This window comes from Lissotriton vulgaris, chromosome 3_1 (genome assembly GCF_964263255.1).
Source record: "Lissotriton vulgaris chromosome 3_1, aLisVul1.2, whole genome shotgun sequence".
NCBI lineage: Eukaryota > Metazoa > Chordata > Amphibia > Caudata > Salamandridae > Lissotriton > Lissotriton vulgaris.
In genome coordinates this window covers 1690264623-1690290744 of record NC_141689.1, presented here as the reverse complement: position 1 = coordinate 1690290744, position 26122 = coordinate 1690264623, and positions in this window count along the sequence as shown.

The following is a 26122-nucleotide window of genomic DNA, read 5'->3' as shown; positions in this document are numbered from 1 at the left end:
TGAGTCAATCCACCCCCTCTAACTCTGAGAGACTATCAAATTAAACATGGGGATGTTAAATCTGGTTCTATGCCCCTCCATCGTACCGTTATGCAGGCACCCCAATTGATGCGAATTAGGTGGCACAGAGCAAGATGGGCGATAAAAGTAATTTAGGTCATAGGTATATATACCACCATCTCCTCTCTGGTGATACCAGTCACAGATGTGACTAACCATCCGTCTATCCCTGAAATTAACAATGATACAGTCCTTCACTCTGTGTCCCACCCAGCTTAATCTTCTGACAAATAGGATTTCTCCATACATGTTTGGCGGGAGTGGTCTATTCTTATTCTGCCAATATGTAACCTTATTTTTTAATTCAGAATATGATTCAGTTTTTTCAAGGTTTAACTCAGGGACACTCGATAACACTACTCTACATGGAGATGATTCTGGAGGTAAATCAATATGTGGGGATAATCTCTTTGGTTTTACAACTGTAGTTGATTCCTTAACTGGATGTTCAGCTGTATTAACCTGCCCTACCAGTCCCGGAACATTAGCCACCTCACTCTCCCCTGCTTGCATACCACACTTTTCAACCATCATAGTCCCATTCCCAGAAGGTTTGTTGGCCTGGCCAATTCTATTGGATAGCGGGACAATTGAATCACTGAGGGGGAGGGTAAAGCGATCGTAGTGTTGTGATCTCTAATTGGATCTCTAATTAAAGTTTGTTTTGCTATACTCTGGTTGTGAATGCTGTCTGCTAATTGCCTTAATGTATCAGAGCTGGATGTTGTTACTTGTACTAAGGCCTTTAGTTTTTCACTAATCCGTTTTACCCTTTCTAGAAGTGGGGCCATCATAGATTTCATAAGGTGTTCTACTTTCTCCATAAATCTCTCAGTGAATTGGGGTGGAGATGATGGAGTCTCTGCCTGACTTATCGCTGTAACATTTGGCGAGGGGATATTAATCAACGCAGGTGTTGTGATTGGTAAAGATTGCGTCTCTATAACAACATTTTTGGAAGTTTTAGATGTTTTTACTATTTTAGCAGTCTTAGGACATCTCCCCGCCTGTTTACTCCCTCTGCGTTTCCTTTTTGTCATGGCTGCCTTGCCCTTGAGCTGTTTCTAACAGATTTTTTTTAGCTGTGGATCTTGTAGGAAGACGCGATGCAGACTCATTAGATGTAACATCTAAGACTGAATCAATACTCAAGTGAATTGTACTGACCTCTCTCATTGCATTTAAATTAAACAACCCCAGTGGTCGATCATTACTATTCCCCCCATTAGTGTCCGCATGAGATATTTCTTTTCCATGTTTTACTGGACTGGTGACTGTCGCTATGAGGCCCAAGGAGGAACGTTTATTGTAAAGAGGTTCTAGTGACAAGCAGCGTTCGGTAATGGCTATTTCGTGTTCCAAAACTGAAGTGGCCCTAGTTATGAACTGGTCTAATGTCCCAGTAACACTCCCACCTGTTGCTATTTTCCTCCCTTTCCCAGCACGTAACGTCACCCTCCCTAACTGTGTGTGCTAAATTGTTATAGTCTTACACAGTATAAGACATGTATCCGAAACGATGACAGATATAACGGATATGAACACTTAAAGTGAGGTAACCCAAACTGTCAAAAAGTCTAACGAAAATATCCAGGACACCTAGCCTACTCTGATCTGCGACCCTTGGCCCGGGCTGCGAAAGCCTGGCTCAGTTTTAAGATGACTCCGTTAGCACGTGCCCCCACAGGCAGCCGGGAAAATGTAGTCTCTGGACCCGTGGGAGCGAGGCTGGCAGTGCGACGGTGGAATGCAGCTTCCCAGTGATGAAAGAGGCAAAAACCAGCAGGTTAATCTGGGTCTGTGGAAGTGCTCTTCGGTAACCTGCACAGCACCAGCACCAGCACACAGTTCAAAAGCGCATCCCTGCTGGAGACCCACCCCCAACTCCTCTTAGCTCCGTTCTTGAAGGAAGATAAGAGTTCACGCCCTTCCCCAGCTCGGTTCTTTGTCAGAGTGTTAATGTCAGAATGACAGAATGCCAGAATGTCAGAATGTTAAGTAAGATGCTTGAGGCACAAGTGAGTAGAGAAGAACTCTCCCGTCTTACTCACTGCCTGTCCTGTCTATGTCCCAGGGCTGCAGGGCTCTGTCCGGGGGCTCAATCAGGCACACAGCGCACGGCCTTGCTCCCTTCTTCAGTTCAGCTTCAGCTCGATGGCGCCAGAGCTCTCCCACGGTACCAGGGCAGGATTCGCAGCTGTGGTATTGCGATATTGCGGGTTGCGGTAATGTGGTTTCGCCGCTCCCACCCTGCTATCCTACCACTGCCGTTGCAGTTCTCATTCTGCTTCCCGCTTCCCACTCTGGCTCTCGCTGCTCTGAAGTTGCCGGCCACCTCGCGCTTTGGTGTTCCTCTTCTTCCTAGTTGCAGGAGTTAGAGGGGGGGCCCACATGCGTCTTGTGCCGTGGGTCAGGGCCTCGCTTTTCAGCGTGACCTCCACGGCGCTGATGCTGAGATTTGTAATCTCCAGTGTGCTTGTGGTCTCAAGTGCCATTTCCCCCGCTTCCTCGGGTCTGACCAAATGCTTCCCTGCAGTTTGTGGGATGGTCGCAATCCGGAATCAGAAGCCCCCCTTGCATCTACCCCCTGCACCAGCTCCTCACCGTTTTGGCCCCCTGAGCACCTGGGCACCTCCGCTGCCAGTCGCTGACATGTGGGCATATGTGCTCCTCTGGAGGGGAGCTCCATGCCAAAGCTCTTTGTTGATTCTCTGCTCTTCTCTGCACTGCTCTCTTTGCTGGCCTCCTTGCTCTTGCCAGCACCGCTACCAGTGTTTCCAGCGTCCCCTGCTGCCAGCTGCCTCCGATCACCGCTACCTCCTTGTGAGCCTGTGAAGTGTGGTGTGGAGCGTGAGCCGCGGTCCCGGAGATGTGAGGCCGCGGGAACCACAGGGCCGCGGCTCCGCGGTTTTGCAGCGGTTCTTCGGCGGCGGCAGTTACACGCTGCTAATGCTGATGCGGGTGGGCCGATGCTGATGCTGATGCATGCAGGGAGTGTTGGGCATTACTGAGCATTGGTGAGCGAGCAAGCTGTCCTGCTCAAGCTCAAACTCAAGCTCCCGGCTCGAGTGAGCGATGGATGACCCGCTCGAGCTCAAGCTCCCAGCTCCTGACTCCTGCACCGTGCTCCGTTCTCCATTCTCCTGGGGCTACTCCTCCTCCTTCTTAGTGTTGGGTAGTTAGACAGTTTGAAGGGGAGATACATTTTAACATTGTGTTGACATGTATGTTGACATACAGACTGCATGATAATGTACATTGTGATTGTTTGGGTGGAGCAGACTATTTGATGCGGGACAGTGGACATTTGAACTACATCACAGAAGTGAGGTTGTACATGTACATTATCATCTCACAGTTTCCTGCTATGCCAGATGTGATTGGTTAGTTTCTATGTACAAGCAGAACCAGTTGTGTACTCTTTTCTGTAGTGAAAGTGTTGCACTTTGTACTACATTGTCGTTAATGTTGATGTGCTGTTATTGCTATGTGTATGTGCTGCATTGTGGAAGAGTTTCCCCTGCAGCTGTGATTTTGCTGCCCATTATCCCTTTGAGGTGGTGTGCCTTTGACTTCTGTGCTTCTACAGTGCTGAGATGTTGCAGACATGGCTAATTTTGGGTCTTGTTCGGATTTCAGACTCTTGGGCTTAGTTTATCCGCAGATGTGTTGTTGACGTCAGGGGTTGTTTGTGCATGTGGATGTGTCAGAGTGTGACCTGCTCCTTTCCGGATGTGTTCCACACTCAGTCACCCCAGTGTCATGGCGTGCACCATGTCATGATAATTGGACTGCAGCCATTCTATTTGTCATGCAGTGTCACTTGCATTGTCAGTGTGGCTCACAGACATGCAGCTTTCCTGTTTTTAACACGTGTGATTGGGTTGGTTGTGAGATTGGTGCTTTGTGCCCATAGTGGATGGGGGCCTACTTGCTATTTGTATGTGTGCTGCAGTGTGCCAAGGGGATCAGGGACATGATCCAGAGTCATTGTAGTTGTGCTGTGTGCTCTACCTAATTGTGCATGTGTGCCATTGTGCCCATCCACCAAGTCCCTGTTCGGTACTCACCCTGGTGCTCTTGTCAGGTCATGGTGAGCAGTGTCCGGACCTCCAACTCCTGCCAATGGCCCCCCACTGAAGACCGTGGACACCATTTCCTCCAACTCATCATGCTCTTGGTGTTCGGCTGGACTGCCACCTCCAGTCTGGATAGCTGCCTGATGGTTGTCAGTGAGTTTCTTCTTAGTTGTGCACTACGCATCATTCCAGTACCTCTTGACCTTTCCAATTGTCCTGCTCCTCACTCCGACTGCATTCACCTTGTCCAGGATGGACTGTCATATTGCATTTTTATTTGCCAATGACACGTTGGAGGTGACGAACAGTTGCTGGTGGTGTTCCATCACCTCCGTGATGATGTTCCTGTTTTCCTGACGACTGAACCTCGTCTTCCTCATCTTCTTCTCCTTGCCCTTCCGTGACCCCGCGGTCACAGGCTGGTCCTCCTGGGGGCTTGTGGGTTTCTGGTCATCCTCTGTACTTGCTCTGACTTCCTCCATGATGCTACGCAGTTAAAATTATTTTGTTTGTGTTTTTCAGTGTTTTTATAGTCCATTTTCCTGCATGATGCGTGGGAAATGCAGGCCTGTTGCTAGTTATCACTGATTTTTTTATTGCAATTGAACACATCACAACATTTTCGCCTTTGTTTTTCACTTTTTTCACCTTCACAGTAATTTTATCACAGTCCTTTGGCACGTTAGCATGATACTATCGCATGGTACTGCCGTGTTGGGAATACAACGTTAACACTGCGATGTGCAAAGTTGTGTTAAGCTAATTTAGCGATAATTATCACACGTTCTTTATAAGGCGTTTTCTTAACCTAGAAACAATGTCTGTATATTAAAGCCCTACATCAACACATGATCAGTCAGCAATATATTACAACATATAGTGGAAAAAAATAAGTCAATATATTTTGTCATTCTTGACTTACACAGGCACATCTATCTGCAAGTTAAGCTGCCTTAGATCTTCACCTTTAGCTTGCTCATTTAAAGCGTGCACACCCATGTTTGCTTTGTGGCTTAATTGTGAGTTGGCTGGTCTTGGTAACTTGCTACAAGAGTTCAAGCACATTTCGAGCTGCTTCAGCTCTGTATTGATATAGTTTGCTCCACGCTTGCTCTATTCCTTTTAAATTATTTGGATAAACATATTTATTTTGTAACTTAAAGTCTGTACCTTATTTTCATTTTTTTCCAGGTCCAAGACATAAGTGCATTTTATTTCAGGAATGTTGTGAGTATGGGTGAAAACGTAAATGTTTTTACAAGCCACCCTATACCAGAGAAGCCTATTAGGTGTGCAAGCTTTCTTAAAAAAATCTTAATCTTATCTAGAGGGGTTCCCAACTCTTTCTCAAATATATGTTAAAGAATTAGAAAGACTGATAGATTTTTTTAAAATAGTTACAACTTCAGAACTTAACTAAAAAATGCTTAGTTCCCATTTCGATCACGCAGTCAACATCAGCAGGACGCAAAAAGGTTCCCGTTTATCATACTTTACATACATTAGGAAGGAATAATGACTCTTTCACATCTTTTACATCACGGAATAAATGCCCCGGAGACATACTGCACATACTAGAAACCATTTGGGATGCGCAGAAACCATAATCTATTTTGCCACATAAGCAAACAAAACACCTGTAATTAATCACATCAGGGCTCCTGCGACTACAACAGTAAAAGCTATAAAACTGTGGGAGAGATGGGGTGCCCTGTGAATGCGCGTCCTAATAAATAGAAATTATATGGGTCACATACCTACAGTGATATTTGTTTTTTGTAAAGTGGGGCTATTGTGAGAGCTGGAGCAAAGGGGACAACGACATTTTGATGCGTAGCGTAGTATTCACTCTGCTTGTAACATTCATGATTCTTTGGTCACGGTTTGGACACCATTAGGAGTACAGTAGGGTGCAAGGTGCCTAAGCAAGGTGCATAAACAGACACACAAATACACCGCATTCTGTCACATTTCGATGTAGTCAGAAGAAAACCGGTAGCTACTCCGTTCCTGGAGAATAAGTACAGTTAATTAAACAAGTACTCTTCTGTGCATAATCAAGAAAGGAGTGTAATGTGTTTCAATATAAGCATACTTTTTCAGTTCTCAGTAATGACAACACTGAAAATCAGGTCTTAAAGTGGTCACTCTGCCTCATACCAGCTCAACAAGATTCCTGGAAGTGCCAAAACACGCATAACATCCAGTCTAGTGTGTAGGTTCTGGTTGAATTATCTGTCAATGGATCTACATTGCATTGGGCATCAGAGAAGTAGGTGAAGGATTGAGCATGCCCAGTGCTGAGACTCATTGAAGAAGTGTGGCTCACTGGCTAGAGGCGGCAGACCCGTAAGCAGAGGACGGCCCGGGACCAGGGTTCGATTCCCGACGCGGCAGGGTCGTGGACCAGGGTCAGCGGACTCGATAATTCTCGCCTCGGTGCCTACTCTAGTCAGGGACCACACTCGGCAACTCTGGGCATTAGCTTGCCTCATCTTCACAACGGCCCCCCCAGACCGCCGGGGATGCTTGGTCGCACCTTAGAGATACCCATTAGGGACCATCTCTCAGGGTGAGCCAGGACGGGTTCCCCAGCGGTCGAAGCGCGGAGATACTCCTCCGGGAGTCGATTCTAGCGCTATATAAACCCGCAATTATTTTTTTAAATTAAATTATTGGGCCATATCATGATGGGATTTTTTGGTAGCTCGGCGATAGCCTAGGGCTTCTTTTATGTGCCTGTAGGATATAAAGGGCCAGATGTATGACCCTTTTTTGCGGCCGCAACTGGGAAAACATACCGTTTGTGTGGATGTACAAATTTCCCAAATAGCATTTGTGACTCTCGCTAGTAGTAAGGGGCATCCCTTCCTAATAGCGAGTGAACATGCTATGTACTAGTGTTTTGCGACTGCATTTGCATCCGCAAAACACTCACAGTTTACCACCTACTTGAAGTAGGTGATAAACCACTCACAAAGGGTAAAAGATTTTTCTCAGTTTACGAGTCCTAAAGTTAGGACTCCTAACTTTAGGTCTCCTAAATGCCTTCTGTGAATACCAAAAGTCTTAAAGTTAGGATTTTTCTCAGTTTAGGAGTCCTAAAGTTAGGAGTCCTAACTTTAGTATTCCTAAAGTGAGAAAAATCATAACTTTAAGACTTTCGGTATTCACAGAAGGCATTTAGGAGTCCTAAAGTTAGGACTCCTAACTTCTGTGAATACCGAAATGAGTAAGTGCCTTCTGTGAATAACAAAATGGTAGTAAGTTTAGGATTTTGTCTTAAGTTAGTTCTGTGAATCAGGCCCGCCATGCCTACTCTATCTGGCTTTGCTTGTATGACATAATATCAAGAATGAGAATAGTGCGATTTCACATACCGTAAAAAAAAAGATTATGAACCAAAATATCATGTTCACATACCTTAAATATGCTTAAAAAATAAAAAATGTTACACAATTTAAAAATAACTGTCAAATTATAAATAAATATAAAAAATGGAAATAATTGATAACCATTATAAAGAATGAAAAAATTACAAATTGTTTAACTTAATAATTTATTTTAAAATATATAATAAACAAGAAAACAATTGAAATACATATAATAGGCTAACTGTTGGACATTAAAGAAGTCTTGTTTACTATTCGCACTTCAATCTTAGCAACAGTAGGAAAAGTATTGGACTTTTCAAGACCTTGCTATTGATCCACAGAGCTCTTCATCAGTCTGGTGCAGGGTACCTGACAGCAAGAATACGTTTTTATGATCCCTCCAGGTGTCTGCGCTCAGCCAACCTCTTTCTGTTCCAAATCCCTTTTTAGTTAAGATGCATTTCATCTACCCCCAGCAACAGAAGTTGAAAACATGGCTTGTTTTGCATGATTGATGTTGCTTCTTACAGTTTGCCACAACTGGAAGTGCAGAGCACCAGGACACTCCTCGGAGTAACAGTGAGCTAGAAATGCCTTTTGCATCACATTACATTACTTTGTAAAGGTCGGATTTATTATTCCCACTTCAACATAAGCAAAAGTAGGCAAAGTGTGGTATTTTGATTGGGTCGGATTTTGTAATCTAGTCTGAGCAACAATAGGAAAAGTATTGGGTTTAGGGTGGATCACGTTTACAATTCCCACTCTAACATAATTGAAAGTATGAAAAGTATTGGACTTTGGAGAGGTTAGATGTGCTACATCCTGTCCAATGTAAATACCAGCAGGGAAAGTGTTGGGTTTTGGAGAGGTTATGTTTAGACTTAAGCAAAAGTAGGGATGTTTTACATTTCGAATGGGTTAGATTTACTATGCCACCTGAAACTGCACAACATTTGTTTTAAATGTGCCTCCCTATTTTTGCTCTTGCTACAGGTGCCTTTAGTTTTCTGGCTGATCTAGTGTTACCTATAGTTTAACATAAATTAGCATCAGCTGAAAAAAGTAGCTAGACCTATTATAGCCATATAGCCCGCCGAAGAGGGCTATACCGGCTATTAAAGGCTATAAGGGCTACAAGACTATTTGAACATTCTGCCACTAGAGGGCAGAATGTTCTAACAAAAAAAAAAGCCTTATGGGAGCGTGAGGGGTTTGGAATCCTCTCAGGCTCCCTGAAGCCTTTGTTCACAGCCAGAGCTGTGAACAAAGAAACATTGGAATGTTGGAGCTCCAGGCTTATATCAGCCATTATAAGCCCAGAGCACTCCATTGTTTTCAATTGAGCTCCCAACATTCCAATGTTCCAATGGCTTCTAAGCTCTGGAGCACAGAAACTGATGCCATTGGGTTTCATTGTGGATACAGTGGCATGCTTCGTTGCTGGGCAAGACCTGGCTATATTGCCCCTGACCAGCATTACACGCAGCCGCAGCCGGCGCAGGTAAGTGTGGTGGGGTGATAAGTCGGGCGGGCGGGGGGATGTTGACAGAAGACAAAATAGGAAAAATAAATAAATCCTATTCTGTTGTTTGTCGACATTCACCCATGCAGCGCCTCACCCCACCACCCTGCACTACCACGTTTACCTGCACCGGCCGCTGCTGATTGCATGGCATAGGAAACAAAATACTTGGTAAATGGCCTGTCCATAATTACATTTATCATGTTCCTCTCCATTGAGTTAGAATACTGTGTTGGTCTTGGTTACGTAGCCCTTGCCCATTTGGCGCAGGACATAGGCAATGTATCTCTCACTACAGCCCTCCTTCCTCCAGAGGTTCTGATGAGATTGTTGTGTCTACGTGGTAGTGCAGTTATCCTTTTCCCAGGACCATCTCGCCATTGGTGTGCTAGCTCAATGCAGCGCAGACCGCCCATGTTTGTGCACCTGCAGTGTTTAAAGATGATGCATTTAATCTCTGAGTTAGTGCATTATTTTAGGCAGCTTCTCTCGGAAACAGAAAACCCTGCTCACTGTTTCTAAGTTGTACTGTCAGAAAACCAAGCCCTACAAAAATAAATATCGGGTTATATGAATTCACTTTACACAAGTGCATAAAAGCAGGTGCTTAACTCTCTTTAAGTATAAACAAATAGGAGGACCCCACTCTAACTTTGTAGAGGACGGTGGGGAAATATTCAGGTAAAAGAAACAAACGTCCGGTTCGTTGGACAGTTCAGGTGCTGTCTTGTTTTAGTGTAGGACTAATAGGTATTCCCCTTTCCCGCTCCCTCTAATTTTTCATTCTTTCTTAGAGGGGCATGTTACCCATGAAGAAGGCAAAAGAACTAATCACAAGATGGAGTTATCAAATGGGAAGTCGTCTTCCCATTTGATAACTCCATCTTGATAACATCGAAAAATAATATTTGTTCTTTAAATAATTTTCGGTCTTTACTGTATGAATATGTGATTAGTTCTTTTGCCTTCTTCATGGGTAACATGCCCCTCTAAGAAAGAATGAAAAATTAGAGGGAGCGGGAAAGGGGAATACCTATTAGTCCTACACTAAAACAAGACAGCACCTGAACTGTCCAACGAACCGGACGTTTGTTTCTTTTACCTAACTCTCTTTAAGGCCAGATCAGCCCATCCTGAAACTGTTGCTGTTGTAGCCTGCAAGTACACCTCTGAAAATGATATCAGCTGGCTCTCGGCTTTGCTCCAATTCAGCTTTAAACGAAGCAGTACCGTTTTAGACGTTTTCAGCACAAGATCTGTGCTGACACCTTTGTTGGTGGTTATTATTTATTAAAGACGGGCTCCACTTACGAATCATGGTTTTTAGGTCTTGAAACACCAGTAAACAACCCCTGCGTGCACTGTGAGGATATGTGGGCCAGCTGACAATCACTTCTGCTTTGTGAGATGTGGCGCATGGTATGAGAGGTGAATGAACGTGCAAGAACTTTTTTTCCTCAAGAAACTGTTGAATACATATATTTTCAGGCATTATTAATATTTATTCTATTTGTAAAGAAAAACTACACAAATAAAAAAAGATTGAATTTACAACGTCACACAACCCCAGACCTCAAATTAATCTGTCTTTCTGTTGTGGTGATCATCAAGGTGTCCCTCCGAAGGCTCCTCCACTTTGATATTTAAAGTCTGCATTACTCAGGTTTACTGCTTTTTGTTAATATTTATTATGCTTATATATATCGCACTCTAAAAATAACTACTTCTAGTAGCTCGATCATATCAACACGATCTATGCGTGATTGGCTTTGATTGTGGTTGTGATTGCGGTTTCAAGCACAATATCTGTGATGTTGCTGTCTTGGATGATTATTAATATAAAACCATTGCTTCGTTTACACTGATGGCTTTATAAGAGCCAGGTGGCCAACTGATGCAATACATTGTATGTGAATGACTGTGCAAGGACCGTACCCGAAGGAATTGGCGAATACATGTTTTCTCCGGCCTCATGGCATGTATTCTAATGTTATAGTATCTATTTGAGAAATAGAAGCTCTGCTCTTTGTTGTGGTTGTTCCTTTCTGAGTCAATCATATTTCTTGGGTGGCGTACACACAGTGACACAGGTGAATACGTGACAGGACCAATCAAATTATGCAGCAGAGTTTACCAAATTATGCAGGAAGAAATTGTAAATTATGAGGCATATACTGGTACCTCATTATTTTATAGTTTTCACACGTTTTAACACTATCTGGGGAAAGGTTTTACCTCATTAAGACCAACCTGAGAACTAAATGAAGCAATAAGCACAGAAAGATGTCCGGTGCACCTACGCAGAAACATGTGTTGCCAAATATATGTACCTTTTGGTCTGTTTGAAACAATTTCTTTTGTTAAAATTAGCAGATTATGAAGCAGATGATGGAACATATGTCAAATCTATAATTATGTGGACATTGTCACTGCTGCAAAGTGGTATAATTCCAGTAGGTCTGAATATAGGCAAGTAAAGAAACAATGTTAGGACACAGCATCAGAAACACATCAAAGCAAGCTGAGCCACATGCACGCAAGCATGTAATGCAAGAGTACAGAAGGAGAATAACTATCAGTGTTGTTCTAGGTGGCAATTGGGATTAAGGGTCTAAGCGGCCCACTGCACCCAAATTATATGTTTTTGTACTGTTAAACCAGGGGGGACTGGGGCCATTTCCCTTGCTTGCATTAGGACCCACAAGAGTCTTGCTTTGCCAAGGGGCACAGAATTCAATGTTGGTGGTGAATGAAGGAGAAGTTTCAAGGAGTACTTGGGAAACAATCTATTAATCATATCACATATTTTCCAATTTTTGTTGAAAAAGTGAGAGTTCATGCCTCTGGCACACTCCTTAAAAATGACTTTACAGTTGTGGCCTTGTAAAATCTATCACCAACTAGCACAGGATACCAATCCCACTGTCCCAGCCAATCACTTTAGTTGAACGGGTTCCTCTAGCCATGGTTGAATAGGCTATATCCATCTTTTTCACCTCATTTGAAACACTTAATATTTCTAAAATGTAATAAAGCTAATTAAATAGAACTTGCATTGTGTATAATTTTTTGGGTACCTCCAGTCTGAAAGTTGAGAGAACTGACTATGCGGAGGAAGCAGTAAATCTTTCAATGCAGTATATTCCACTGACAAAAGAATCCTTTAATGAGGTCCATTTACAATCCCACCCCTAAGGCAGAGGCACTGCCTCACTTAGAGAATCCACCAAAAGATTTACACTTCTTCCACAAAGTAAATAATGGGATGTAGGTAATTCCACTTTTGAAATTACCGAATCGGAGTGATTCGGTAATTAGCGAATCGGTATTTACCGATTCGGTAATTGTCATTGATTCCTATGGGCCTCAAGGCCTCAAGCCAATTACCGAATCGGTAAATACCGATACGGTAAAATTACAGAATTTGCAAGGGGGACAGGGTGTCACTTTGACACCCTGTTGCACCCCTCAATTGTGCATGGGTGCACATGTTGTTGACATACTTAGGGCATGTATGTCTGCAACATGGCACATTTTTTAAAGCAAAAAAAATGCTTTTTGAAGGGCTTTCATTATTTACCACCAACTTCTAGTTGGTGGTAAATAACGAATTCTTAAACCCTTGTAGCACTGATTACAGTGCTATCTACATGTTAATTTACAGAATCGGTAATTTTACCGATTCGGTATTTTACAGAATCGGAAAAATTACAGATTCGGTAAAATTACCGATTCTGTAATTTAACATGCCCCTACATCTCATTTTCCAAATACCGGTCGGTAACGGACGAAATTACCGAATTTCGGCCGTTTCCGACCGGTATTTGCCTACCTACATCGGGTCCTAAATGAGGTGATTTAGGGCCAGATGTAGCAAAATCAGAAATACCGACTCTTAATTACAGAATTTTACCGATTCGGTAATTAAGAGTAGGTATTTCTAATGTAGGTACCAATTCGGTAAATTTTACCGAATCGGTAAAAATCGGTATTTACCGATTCGGTAAATACCGAATCGGTATTTGCTATTGAATCCTATGAGCCTTGAAGCCCATAGGATTCAATTTCAAATACCGATTCGGTATTTACCGAATCGGTAAATACCGAATTTTGCAAGGGTGCAGGGGGTGTCACTTTGACACCCTCTGGCACCCCTGTTTTAGTCTTGTGTGCCACATGGCACAGGTGTACATGCACAGATGTGCATGTACACCTGAATCGGTATTTTACCATGCAATTGTATTGCATGGTAAAATACCGATTTTCAAAGCCCTGTGTCAATGTTAAAATTGGCACCTACATACCAAACATGCATTTTCGGTAATTTTACAGACCGGTATATTTACCGATTCGGTAAAATATACAGAATTGGTAATTTTACCGATTCTGTAATATTACCGAATCGGTAAAATTACCGATTCGGTAAAATTACCGAAAATGCATGTTTTTTATCCCCCTACATCTCCATGGCCATTTACCGGTCGGTAACGGCCGAATTCAGCCGTTACCGGCCGGTAAATGGGCAAAATCTCCCACCTACATCTGGCCCTTAGTCTTTGCATCTCTAATCACGGATCCTTGGCTTTGTGTTATTGTTCTATGTTAGAGCTAGAAGAGCAATCTGCAAACAAGGCTTTGCTTTTTTTTCACCTGTAGGTTCTAGCTATTCATGAAACCTGCTATTCAAATACGGAGAGGCCTGTCTCTCATTGAGCCCATAACCTTCAGCCGGCACAATTTTCACCAGTCTCTACTTAGCTTCAGAATGATAGATGCCTAAAATGCTGTGCAGCCTATATGGCCTTCATATTTGAAATCTTGTTTAAGCATGGGCCCATACCCTGCCACAGGGAGAATACATGCTATTATTTCAAGGGATTTGCATGTGATATTAGTTTAGCACATTTCATGATTATGGTGCAGGACTTTTTAGACATGCTTACACTTATACTTAGATGGAATTTTAGTCGTTGTTTCTGTTTGAAAGAAGGGCCTTCCTTAAGAGTGGCTTCTTAGGGCCAGATGTAGGTAGCCTAATACCGGTCGGTAACTGCCGAAAATCGGTAATTTCGGCCGTTACCGACCAGTATCCATGAAATGAGATGTAGGAGCATATTATTTACCGATTCGGAAAACATGAGCCGGTAAAAATCCGACTTGGTAAATATGAGTCGGTATTTTTACCGAGGCGGAAAATACCGATTTCATAATTACCGATTCCTTATTTTCCGAATCGGTAAATAAGAAACGGTAAAAAAAGGTCATGGAGATGTAGGAAAGCTCAAAAATACCGAATTCACGGAAATTCGGTATTTATGAGTCGGTATTTACCATGGATTGAATGCAGGTGGAAACCAGGTGAAGGCCATAAAAAGAGTCCCAAAATGCACCTCTGGAAACATGATGGTGGCTTTTTACGTCATAGCAAGGCGGCAAAGACTACAGGCAGCAGAAGAGAGAGAATGGCAAAGGGAGGAACAAGTGTACAGGCAGAGGATAACACTGTTCCAACTGACAGAGCCTGAAATACTCCAGAGGTACAGGCTACACCCCGACACCATCAAGGACTTGATCAGGGACCTACACCCACTCCTGGAGCACCCAACACCCAGGACCCACGCCATCCCACCCCATGTCCAGGTGCTATGTAGCTTACACCTGCTGGCCTCTGGGAGCTACCAGAGTGTGATAGCTGCAGTGGGTGGTGTGTCCCAGAGCTGCCTGTCCCGCTTTTTCAGGAGGTTTCTTGACGCCATGATGCAGAGGATGGAGCATTACATTTCATTCCCTGATACACCAGCAGAACTAGCAAAAACCAAGACAGACTTCTATCACCTGGCACACTTCCCTCACGTGATAGGCTGCATCGATGGCACCCACGTACCACTCTGTCCACCTGCAGGCACAGAGCACATATACAGAAACCGCAAGTCAACGCACTCCATCAACGTACAGGTCATATGCAACGCAGGGAACCTCATCACAGACATCGTTGTGAAGTTCCCTGGAAGTACCCATGATTCGTACATATTCCAGAATAGTGGAATATACAGACGCCTACTTGCCGGGGAATTTGGAAATGGATACCTGCTAGGTAAATTACATAGACACACCATGACACTCACAGCAGATCTATGTATCATGTACATGCAATTAATGTCATTATTTCTCCTCCCTAGGCGACAGTGCATATGCCCTGCGGTCCTTTGTGCTCACCCCCTACCTCAACCCATCCACCAGGAGTGAAAGGCGGTACAATGTGGCTCACAGATCTACACGCAACGTTGTGGAGTGCACATTTGGACTCCTTAAGAACAGGTTTCGCTGCCTCCATAAGAGTGGAGGGGCACGGCAGTACACCACAATCATCTGCTGCAAAATCATAGCGACCTGTGCAATGTTACATAATCTCGCCACCAAGGAAGGCACAGAGGTGGAGATCACACATCATGAGGACATTGATGATGACACAGATCTGGCAGAGCCCCATGGTACAGTAGCAGCAGCAGCTACAGATGGGAGACTGAGATGGGAAGAGGTCACACAGCAATATTTCTGAGTGAGTAATGAGACACAGACAGGCAAAGTTAATGACGTACGTAGTTTAATATTCACTACGCTACTGCATTGATAGCACACATTGGTCAAACAATATTAAACTGTCCATGACTGTGTTGTCACAGTTAACACCACCGTGACCTCTTCCTTGGGTGGAGGGCAAAGTCAATGTTTACGGCAACGCACCACAGGGCGGGACTGCTGTGGCTGTGTGTCAATGTTCTCGGTGTGGCCTGTCTCATTTGCCTGCCGCCTGCCGCTCCTACGTAAGTCTTGTACAGGAGTGCTTGCGCCACTCCTGCTGGTGGAACCCTCACTTTCCACCACACAAGTGTCGCCTCGAGTGCCAGTCTGTTGTGTGAGCATGAGCTCCATTGCAGAGGTCATTCTGGCCATTCCTACTGATAAATTAGTGCAGCACTGCACAATGGCATCCTGCATCGCCACTGACCGTCTGCACAGCACGGTGGTAGCAGTATCAAATCTGTTCAGGGCTTTTGTCTGCTGCCGCACATCAACACAAGCCTTGCGTCTCTCCAAATGGTCCCTGTCCAACTTGTCACACAGGACAGTCATGCACTGTGTTATGTCGGAAATGCCAGACGCCATTGACTGCATGCTCTCGGATATATCTCCAATGCCCTTGCCTATTGCATCGAGCTTGTTGTTTGTTGTGCGTGCCTGCCTCTGAACCCCCATCATTGCTTTCGCCTGCAGGCACTGTACTTTGACCATGGTGGCCTCCAGTCCGCAGAAGACCCCCTGATCCTGACGCACATCATCTGCCTCCCGCACTGGCCCGCAAAACTCTGGGAGTGGGCAGCTGCTCAGTGTTGGCTGTATCCTGTGTGTCACCCTCCTCCTCCTCCTCCTCCTCAGATGTTTCCAGTATTCGGCGAGGGGGCACATCAAGGCGCCTTGCCCTTTCCAGCACTGGGGATGGTGTTGTGGGGGTGGGGGACTGTGCAGCCGCTCCTGACTCCTGACTCCCAAATAACAGAGGGGACTGTGGCTTTGGTGCTGTTGGCTCCTCAGGTGACTTGGCTGCCTGCTCTTGGTCCTTCCCTCCGTGTAATGTGCTGGGTCCAGCTTCTTCCCTCCTCTTCTCTCTATCCTTTGCTGTGCTGCGCATTGACTCTCCTGTGGACAGACATGGACATTGTGTCAGTGGAGTGGTTCACCTGTGTATCATGATTAAACACACTACTATTGCACATTTGTGACACCAATGGCATTTACCTTGCCTTGTATTTCAATCCAGGTGCTGCGCTTGATGGACTTAGCTACATGCAGTGATTGCTTCCCAAATATCTTGCTGTAATTTCTTGCAACCTCTGCAACCAGCACCTGCAGTTCTTCATGGCTGAACTTCTGCTTCCTTTTGCACTCTGCAGCATCCCTCTGTGCATCCTGACTCTCCATGGTGCTGTGTTGGTTAGCTCAGGGAAGCCTGCTCCTCACTCTGACCTCCTGCTCTCCTGACTGTTGGTTTCTGCACCTGCATGGGCGTGGCCAGTCCCAGGAACTGGGGAGGGTGCTTGATTCTGATTGGTTGATTCCCCAGTGCCTTTGGAATTGGGGGTGGTTGGAGCTCCTGATTTGGTTCACAGGCTCACATGTTTGTCAGTTTCAAATTTCCGATTCGGTATTTATCGATTCGGTATTTTCCGATTCGGTACTACCCATTCATTCCTATGGGCCATGGGCCCGTTGGAATGTATGGGTTTTACCGAATCGGATTTTACCGAGTCGGTATATACCGATTCGGTAAATACCGATTTCAGATACCGAGTGATTCCGAATCGGTAATTTTTACCGATTTTTTTATCTACATCTCATTTTCCGATTCTAAAATACCGATTCGGTATGACTCGGTATTTTAGAATCGGTAAATTACATTTACCTACATCTGGCCCCTAGTGTTTAATTCCTATGAGACCAATAATAGCATTCACCGCCCCAAAAAGAAGATTGAAATCCACAGGAACACCATGGATCTTTTAACTTTTAGCCAGAGATTCTGGCTTCTAAAAGCTCCAAATGAAAATCTGGCCACAGGGAAGAATGTCTGTGAAAAATTTACCAAAATTACAAACAACTCTAATAATTCCTCATTTCTTAGAGGACATCAATGGGTCCAACAATGGGTCAGATATTCATTTCTCTTGGAGATGCTGCTACATCAGCATCAGTTACTTAAGTAGTGAGGAAAATCTCCCTGGTTTACCTGGCCACTCATAATACGTGTCAAGATGTATTTTTCAGTTTTACTCTTCCATTGTGGAGTTAACATCACCCTTTTCCAATCTGATCCCATTGCAAAGTGTGCTCCTTATTTCTTAAGCAGAGCGCAGGTGTGCTTTACTCTAAAAGAACATAAAAAGGATTTTAACTGGGCCTGGGCAGGATTAACTGAGTGTAACTCCACAGAATTATACAGGGATACAAAAAAAAAAACAACAAGATAATGCAAAATTCTGCATAAGGGCAGAAAGAGGCATGTTGTGGTGCTCGCGCTGTAATTTAGTTGCGGGAGCTCGTCCCGTGCTGAAAAATCTGCATGAATGGAACAACGTGGCGGGCAGAGGGCACAGCTTCTCAAGTTGATTTTATTGTTACTCCACCAGCATCTTTCTGAACATGAATGGCCGTCACTGCCTGCGACCACCCATGCTGGAGACATCGTGCAGTGTGACCTCCTTGCATCCGAAAATTAAGCTAGGGAACTCCAAATCTTGCTCCCGCTCAGTAACTTACTGTTTTAGATCCACATGAGTTAAAACTCTCCCACATGGCGGTTGGCAGAATCAGGTCAGAATGCTGTGTTACAAGCATAACATAGAGTGGCCAAAATTCTGCCAATTCCCATGCCTAATTTTGATGTGTCTTAGCCTTGTATCGAAATGGTTGTAGAAAGCTATTTGATGGTAAAAGCAGGGGGCGATTTTTGATTTTCACAAATTGTCACTCAGGTGCATGAGAAGCGTTTATGATGGGCTACAGGCGGATCATTAGGAATAGCACAGAAGAAAACCTTATATTAGTAACATCAAGGATCGAACCATGATTTTCACGTATATTGTACTATCGCAGAATATCTTGATTTAAATCGCTACACTCTGCCACCATTCTATGCAGAAAAATCCATTATCTGAATTTGCATCAAAAGATTCTTCCACAACAGAAATAAAGGTAACTTTAACATGGATAACACTGGAGGATGGTTTAAATGAAGGATTGTCCTATAATTACTACTATCAAAGACATCTAGTAGGGTTTGAGAACTCGGGAGCAGATTTACGATAACTGGTGCATCCCTGCATATTAGCAGGGATAAGCCAGGTATTGTGCGTGACTCAAAACAAACCTTACACCACCATGGATGTGCCGCATTTACAATGCGCTGCACCATGGCGCAAGGATAGACAGATGCGTGACGCATTTGTCGGCGTAAGTGTGACAAAGCTCTGGAGTCGTATCGCAAGAGCGAGGCAACTTCAGCACTGCTCAGGGGCATCCCATACTTGCAATGATGTGTCACAAGCAGGCGTAAGATTTTGACGCAGCATGGACGTAAAAGTGACTCAGGTAAATCTTGTTGATTTCACTGCACCACTTCTAAGAAGATTTTTGCAGGGAATGCCCACTCTGCATACATTACACCTGATGCAGGTATAATGTAGCGCAGGGCTTTACAATGTGACACATCTCACTGGATGCGTCACATTGTAAATCTGTAGCATAGAGGTGCATGGTTTACAACGCCGCTGTGTCACAGAAGTGACACAACAGTGTCGAAAAGTTGACGCAAGGGGCTTGTAAATCTGCCCCTCAGAGTTTATACAGACCTACTTTTTTTAATGAATCTTAGTATCATTTATATTTGACAAAAGTGCCAGACTCAACATACATTCACAGAGTATATATCTGAACATAACAGAGTGTTACTGCAAGGATATTCAAAATGTACAAGTTAGTATAAATAAAAGCATGGACCCCCTGTGATTAGTGATGCGTATGTCTCAACTCAAATTGACTGTAAATTCAAGATAATAAGATTTACATTGTCTTGTACATCCACAAAACTGTTGGTTCCTACAGTTTTCTCCAAAACACATGACAAATAACAATTACGTTTCCCACAACCATCATGCATCCCAAAGTAATGATACCCAGGGCAGTATTTCTTAGTGACTAATAGTGGTCAAAGCACCCACACATAGCAGCATCTTAATTGGGAAGACTCATTGTATCTGTTTCCGTCTTGAGACCTTCTATTCATGTTAAATTATGTTCTTCGAATCCCATGACTACCGCAAATCTGCTGGCTGCAAAATAAAATTGTTCAGTGTGGACCCCATGGAGAGAAGGTTAGCATCTACAGTAAGGCAGGAGTATAGAAAAACGAATAATACATACAGGAAAAAAGGTTGGCACAAGTAAAGTTGTGGATTTGTACGTTTATTTTAGAGCTGCCAAAATATGTTTAAGCGCCCAGAAGAGAGAACAAGGAGCAGTGATATGGTGCTAATGCCCCAGATCTGTTAAATGGCAGGATAATACAAATATATCCTCTTTCTGAGTGGGGTGGTAGCTTAGTACGTGATGGAAATATGATGTAAGAGGCTAGGATCACTGGGAGTCAGTGGTACCAACCACTGTTCAGGGTGAGGGTCATGGGTGAATGGGAAAAAAGGGTACGGTGGTGAATGACAGCAGAATCACTAGATACTAAACAGTGCAGTACTTGGGTGTTACAGGAGTGTTATTAGGGTGCAGTGGCAATGTCACAACATTCCACCCCTTACCCTTCCAGAGATGGAGCATACACCTGTTCAAAAGATGACATTTGATCATGCAGACTGTATTTCATCCTCTCACAGATTACTACTCCAAAAATCTCTAGCGACTACTTCTCGTGTCTTGAAAGTATGTGTGTACGTATTTGAAAGTCATCCCTTTTGCCGTTTGTTTACTGAATGATACTGTGGCAATTGACTCTGACTGTATCCTGGGCTTCGCTAAACAGGCCACATGGTGTTGATATTTTAAAAACGGTACATGTACTAGGGTAGACTTTCATTTGGCAATAACGGACCCTATAAGTCCCTAGTAGGTAAAAAGGTCAGAGGGTGAAATCTACCTACAAGTCCCTAGTATAAAATGGGGCATGAAGGTTTAGAGGCCCAGCAGATTTCCTGCATTTGCAGCCTGTGCACTGCTCTGTGCCTGCTGTCCTTTTAAAGACAGTCCTGCCTTGCAGCCTGTCTTTAAAAGTAAATTCTCACAATTGGTATTGACAGAACTGATAATTCTCTAATATATAATAGGACTAGGCTGTTCAAACTCCTTATACGCCCCTAGTATACAATAAGGCATGGACGTTTAAAGGACACGTAGATTTCTTGCACTTACATGTGTGCACTGCTGAGTGCCTGCTGTCATTTTAAGGGCAGCCTGGCTTGCAGACTGTCTTTAAAAGTAAATTGTGTGCAAATTCAACTTTGGTGGCATGGGCACTTTAAAAGTGTTTATCACCATATTTTAACATATTAGGCCCCTTGGAGGTCTCCCCTAGGTGTCCCCTAGGGACAGTGTAACTATAAGCAGGGTCCTTCTAAAATATTTGTTATATGCCCCGGTGAAAGAAAAACTGTCCATTTAATTTTACCAATTGTAGATACTTAGCTCCATAGGCTTACGTTGCAATATTTTATTTCGGTATAACTATTTCCTGGAAATGAGTAAATATCATTCAAGGACTTCATGGATTGGTATTGACAAAGTCCAACAATTTCCACTGTTGAATTTATCATAACTAGTACTGAAGAGAAGTTATAGAACTTTCTCTTCTGTATGACAAAATCCAGCCATCTGTTAGTCTCTGCTGATTGGCCAGCCTCACGGGCTTAGCCCGGCTGCTTAGATTAAGTAACAAGTGGCCAGGACGGAGCAGAGGTTATTTGATGGAGACAGCTCAGAAGCTGAGAAGGATGGGTCCTGCAGAGGGGGCTGGGTCAATCAAAATGAGCTCAAAGAGAGGGCAGATCAGTAAAGGAATGCCTGGCGTACCTACCACCACATCCTATTCCCCAAGCCAGATGGCAGGTTTAGGACAGGAATTTGCAGAGGTCATAGGGAGGAGAGCTAATGGAATTGAGCCAAACTGCGTGTTGACTTATCCAGCTCTTAATCTTATGGAGAGAAATCATTCATGTTTGATTTTGGAAGTGCAGTGCTTTGTGGCACAAGAAAATGCTACATTTTAAAGGAAGTTGTCCCGCTTTTGTATGTCACCCAGCATTTCATTGGGCAGAGGTGCCTCCCAACTTGTCACCTCAGAACATTGAATACATATGTGAGAACTTCATAGACTCTCAACTCTGCTGCCTGAAAATACAAGGAAAAGTAGGACTGCCATGCTAGAATCTGTATCTGCACCCGAAGGCCTGCACTCTGAATGGTGATTTTTGCACTTTGAACATACAAGGAGACCTTCAGGAAGCTCAGAGGTGACTGACCAGACATCAAGAGAAAAGCCATCTGCCTTCAGCCGTGACCCGGCCAGGATTTCAAGTTCATCCTGCTGGAAGCTCCAGAGATCAAGACTTCCTGGATTTGACTGCTGTCTTGCAGAAGTTCAAGCCAGTGAACCCTCAAATCTGACCTGCACTGGAGGGCCGAGCGAGGTCAGAAGAAAAAGCTCCAGAAAGGTTTCTAAGTGTGAAAGTTAACTCTTGACCGGGGCCTCCCGCTTAGTGTATCAGACCAAGGCTCCATCATGGTTGACCTCAAACTGTGACTTTGCCCAGGTCAAGCACAACCAGCTGTCCCAGAGTGGCGTTATACATTTTTAAGCATTATAAAGTGGTTAATTTTTAAAGATCATATCGTTGGTTCCCTACATCGGATGTTTGATGGTTTGGTGTCTGGATGTTCATAAGAATATTTCTTATATTTGTCAATTGGTGTGGGACATGTATTGTGTGTTGTGTCTTACTTATTGGATGTATTGTTTTTTTTAATGCTTTACTTTTCTGTCTCCTAAAATAGGCCTTACTGCTGGTTGTCTGCTACCAAGGGTTGATCAAGGGGCTAATTTACTGAGACCTTTACTGGTCCCTATTCCATATTGGTCACCTTATTCCTAGTGATAGGTGCATCCTTACCTCTACCAATAACCCACTTTCCTACAGTGGGCTAGTGCCTACACATGCATATCTTAGCAGTCGGCATGGCAGTGGAAATCCATCTTCTCTCTTGGTGTGAAATGTTAGGGGTAATAGAAACATTCTGTAGTATGGCAAGAGTAACTAATGTCTGAAATAGAATGTCACATGCTCTATCTAGTGTGTCCCTTATTGCCTTCATGTACTAAAATGGGAATCTTAATGCCACAAAATTGTCCTGATCTTTTCAGACAAACATCGAAATATTGCTGTAATGTAACATTGTAACAGTTTGAGCAAAACCTTTGATTTAGTCATTTTAATCACACAGTGAATACATTATTTTTTTAAACCCTGGCAAATTGATGGACTTAGCCCCAGCCCACCCACCCCTCCAAATCCAACTTCACAGTCTGTTATCTCTGGAGTAACAATAATAATTCTTCTTTTCCTCTGAAGCAAATGCGGCCATAAAAGATACAAACATACATTAAAAATGAGATATACATCGAGTTAAAACATTAAATAAAACTATTGCACAGCCACTTTTTAAGAGAGTTAAAAGCATCTTAAATTCATAAACAATACACATCATAATCTATATGGTACCACATGGATGCCAGCCAAACATTGTTTGATCAGGTCTAGAGAGCCTAGATCTGTAAACGACCTGCAAAAAGCTTGTCACAGCACAGAGGGTATAAGCATTTGTCAAGAGCTGTAAATACAGAAGCGCCACTCTAGCATGCCTAAACTTCATACTCTTTAACAAGGGATGGAGAAATTGCCTTCTTGGCAAGGAAAAGAATGTGCACAATAGTACAAATTATAACATATCCCGTGAGGATCTGGAATCGCAACCACAGGGTCCTCTCTGATTTCATGGGGAAAAAACCTGCCGGGGAAGCCAAAAGAAAAAGGAGATAATTAAATCTAAAACTAGTGATTAAAAATCTATCATGGACACTACTAAGAGAAAAAAGATAATATTTCATACCCCAAATGGACTTTGGCATAGCATACATCCTCACGGAGGGTTTCCTAAGTTCACTGTCTTTACGCTAAGCAGAAGAGTATTTACGGTGTAGGTCTTTTAGAATGTTTACATCTCCGGGACGTGTGTGTACAAGAAAGATGTTTGGCCTCCCGAGAGCATAAAAAGATACCTTTACATACCGTAGCCAAAGAATGTTGTTACCATGCTCCATGGAAAGGCAGTCTGAGAGAATCATATTATTTTCACTTGTCCATATCTTAATCTAGCACAATGAAGATTTGATTGCCACTTGATGCACCAGAAAACCAACCCATACCTTTTGGTGCACTTACCAAGCTGGTGTGCCTTGCAGGACTTGCAGAACCTGCAGCAAAAACATATGTTTAGCCACCTGTAGCCTATGTGCAGCAACAAACCCCCATATTTCACTGCCATATAAATCCTTAGAAATACCTTTGGACTGATACAGTTTCTAGATTAACTCAGGCAACCGCAAACCCAATGTACTAGCAAAACTGGAAATAGCAACCATGGATGTATTCAAATCCCTCAATTTCCCCTCTAAAAGTGAACAACACTGTAATTGATCATCAAATATTACTCCTAGGTAGGGGCAAACCGGGAACCTTTCTAGGATGTAACTTCCAGCTTTAAAACTTTTCAGCCAAAGACCCCGGGGACCTGCAACTAGGACATAAGACTTAGTAAAATTATTGACTAAGTCCAGTCTGTCCATAAAACCAACATACCCATCTATTAACACCTGCGGCCCCGGGCCCTCCGGGCCATGAGTACTGCATCATTGGCGTAATGAAAACCTGGCAAAGATATTCTGCCCCCTCTTGGAGAATCCAACTGAAGAGCCAGAAAGGCAGCTTCGAGGCCATTAATGTAAATAGAGACTAAAAAAGGGGCTAAAATAAAGCTTTGATGCACTAACCAGGGGCAGTTAAAATATTTGGTGCGGGCACCCTTGGGAAAATCTAACAGCCGTGATCAAATAGGTGTCGCTTTTGCCTTGTGAAGTCAATCCCAAATCATTAAGGTTTGCTAGGGGAGCAAAACATTTTGTGAAGCAGCCCTATTCTAGCATCTTCAGACCCTCCCATCATGGCAATTTCCTAGAGCCTGTCTAAAATGTGTCCATTCTGGTCCTGAGAGGAGATAATAAGTCAGTAAGAGTCGCCAGGTGGGTCAGCATCTACTCCACTCTAGACATAGACTGTGTGCTCGCCTGTGCCTGATATGTGAACATAGGGGCTTTGGCTGCCTTCTTGACCATCTGGTTCTATTTGGAGGCAGGAGAACTCAATGCCTCTGTACTTGGGGAGGAAGATAGTAGGAGCCCGGGAGATTATGGCTCAGGAGGAGGTGTCGCTAATACAGCAGGAGTAGGCAACAAGGTGGATAAAATAGAGGGGTGGGCCCAGGTCATTAGGAAATGATATTAAATCAGGTGAAAGCCAAGGGGCCAAGCTTCCTGCATCAACTGAAGGCTGCCTCTTGGCCCGATCTATCTCCTTGGAGATGGCCGCTACTGCTTTTGCCAAGAATGAGTCAATGGTTAGACAGGACCTCCCTGATGGTGTCGCTGGTTGTGCCTTCCTCTTTCCCATGACGATAGAAATAATAATGACTATAAGACAAGTTTCTAGCACTGCACAAAGGGAGGCTAGGGCAGCTCACTCAGAACCACAGGCAGCAAACAGGTATGGACACAAGTCAATACAAAGTAACTCACTGCACTTCCTGGGACCGCCCTGCAAACAAATTTGCATCGGGGAAGACTCACTTCTGGCAAAAGTACAAAAGTGATATGCCAGATCATCAAGCAAAGATGGGCCCGCTCTTGGCCCTGTCTTTGCCCAGGCACTCGCCAGGGTGCATCCCACGCTGCGGGGGTCCACTGTCCAATTGTAACAGCACCTCCAGGTGCGAACGTGATGGTTTAGTGCTGGGATGTGACAACTGCTGCGGTGCTACCTGGGGTGTGTTATATGCCCGCGTATTCCTTTGTCTGCTAAAGACTCCTGTGTTGGGGGGGCCCGCCATCCAATTTCAGCAGCGCATTCAGGCGCAAGCTTGACAGCGCGGCGTTGGGATGCAGTGACTGCTGCGGTGCTGCTTGGGGCGGGTGGTCTTCCCCCTTCCCCCTTTGTCTGCCAATCTCTGGACTAATATATGGAGTTTCCCATTTCCCAGGAGTGCAATACTTCCCAGGTGAGGTAGTTAATTCTGGAATTAGGATTAAAACATCATATTCTATTAGACAACATTCCATCTACACCCAATATGAACTGGTGCAATTTTATTGAAGACATTTATTTTCGGAATGAAAGGAACTGTAATTCATTGAATAA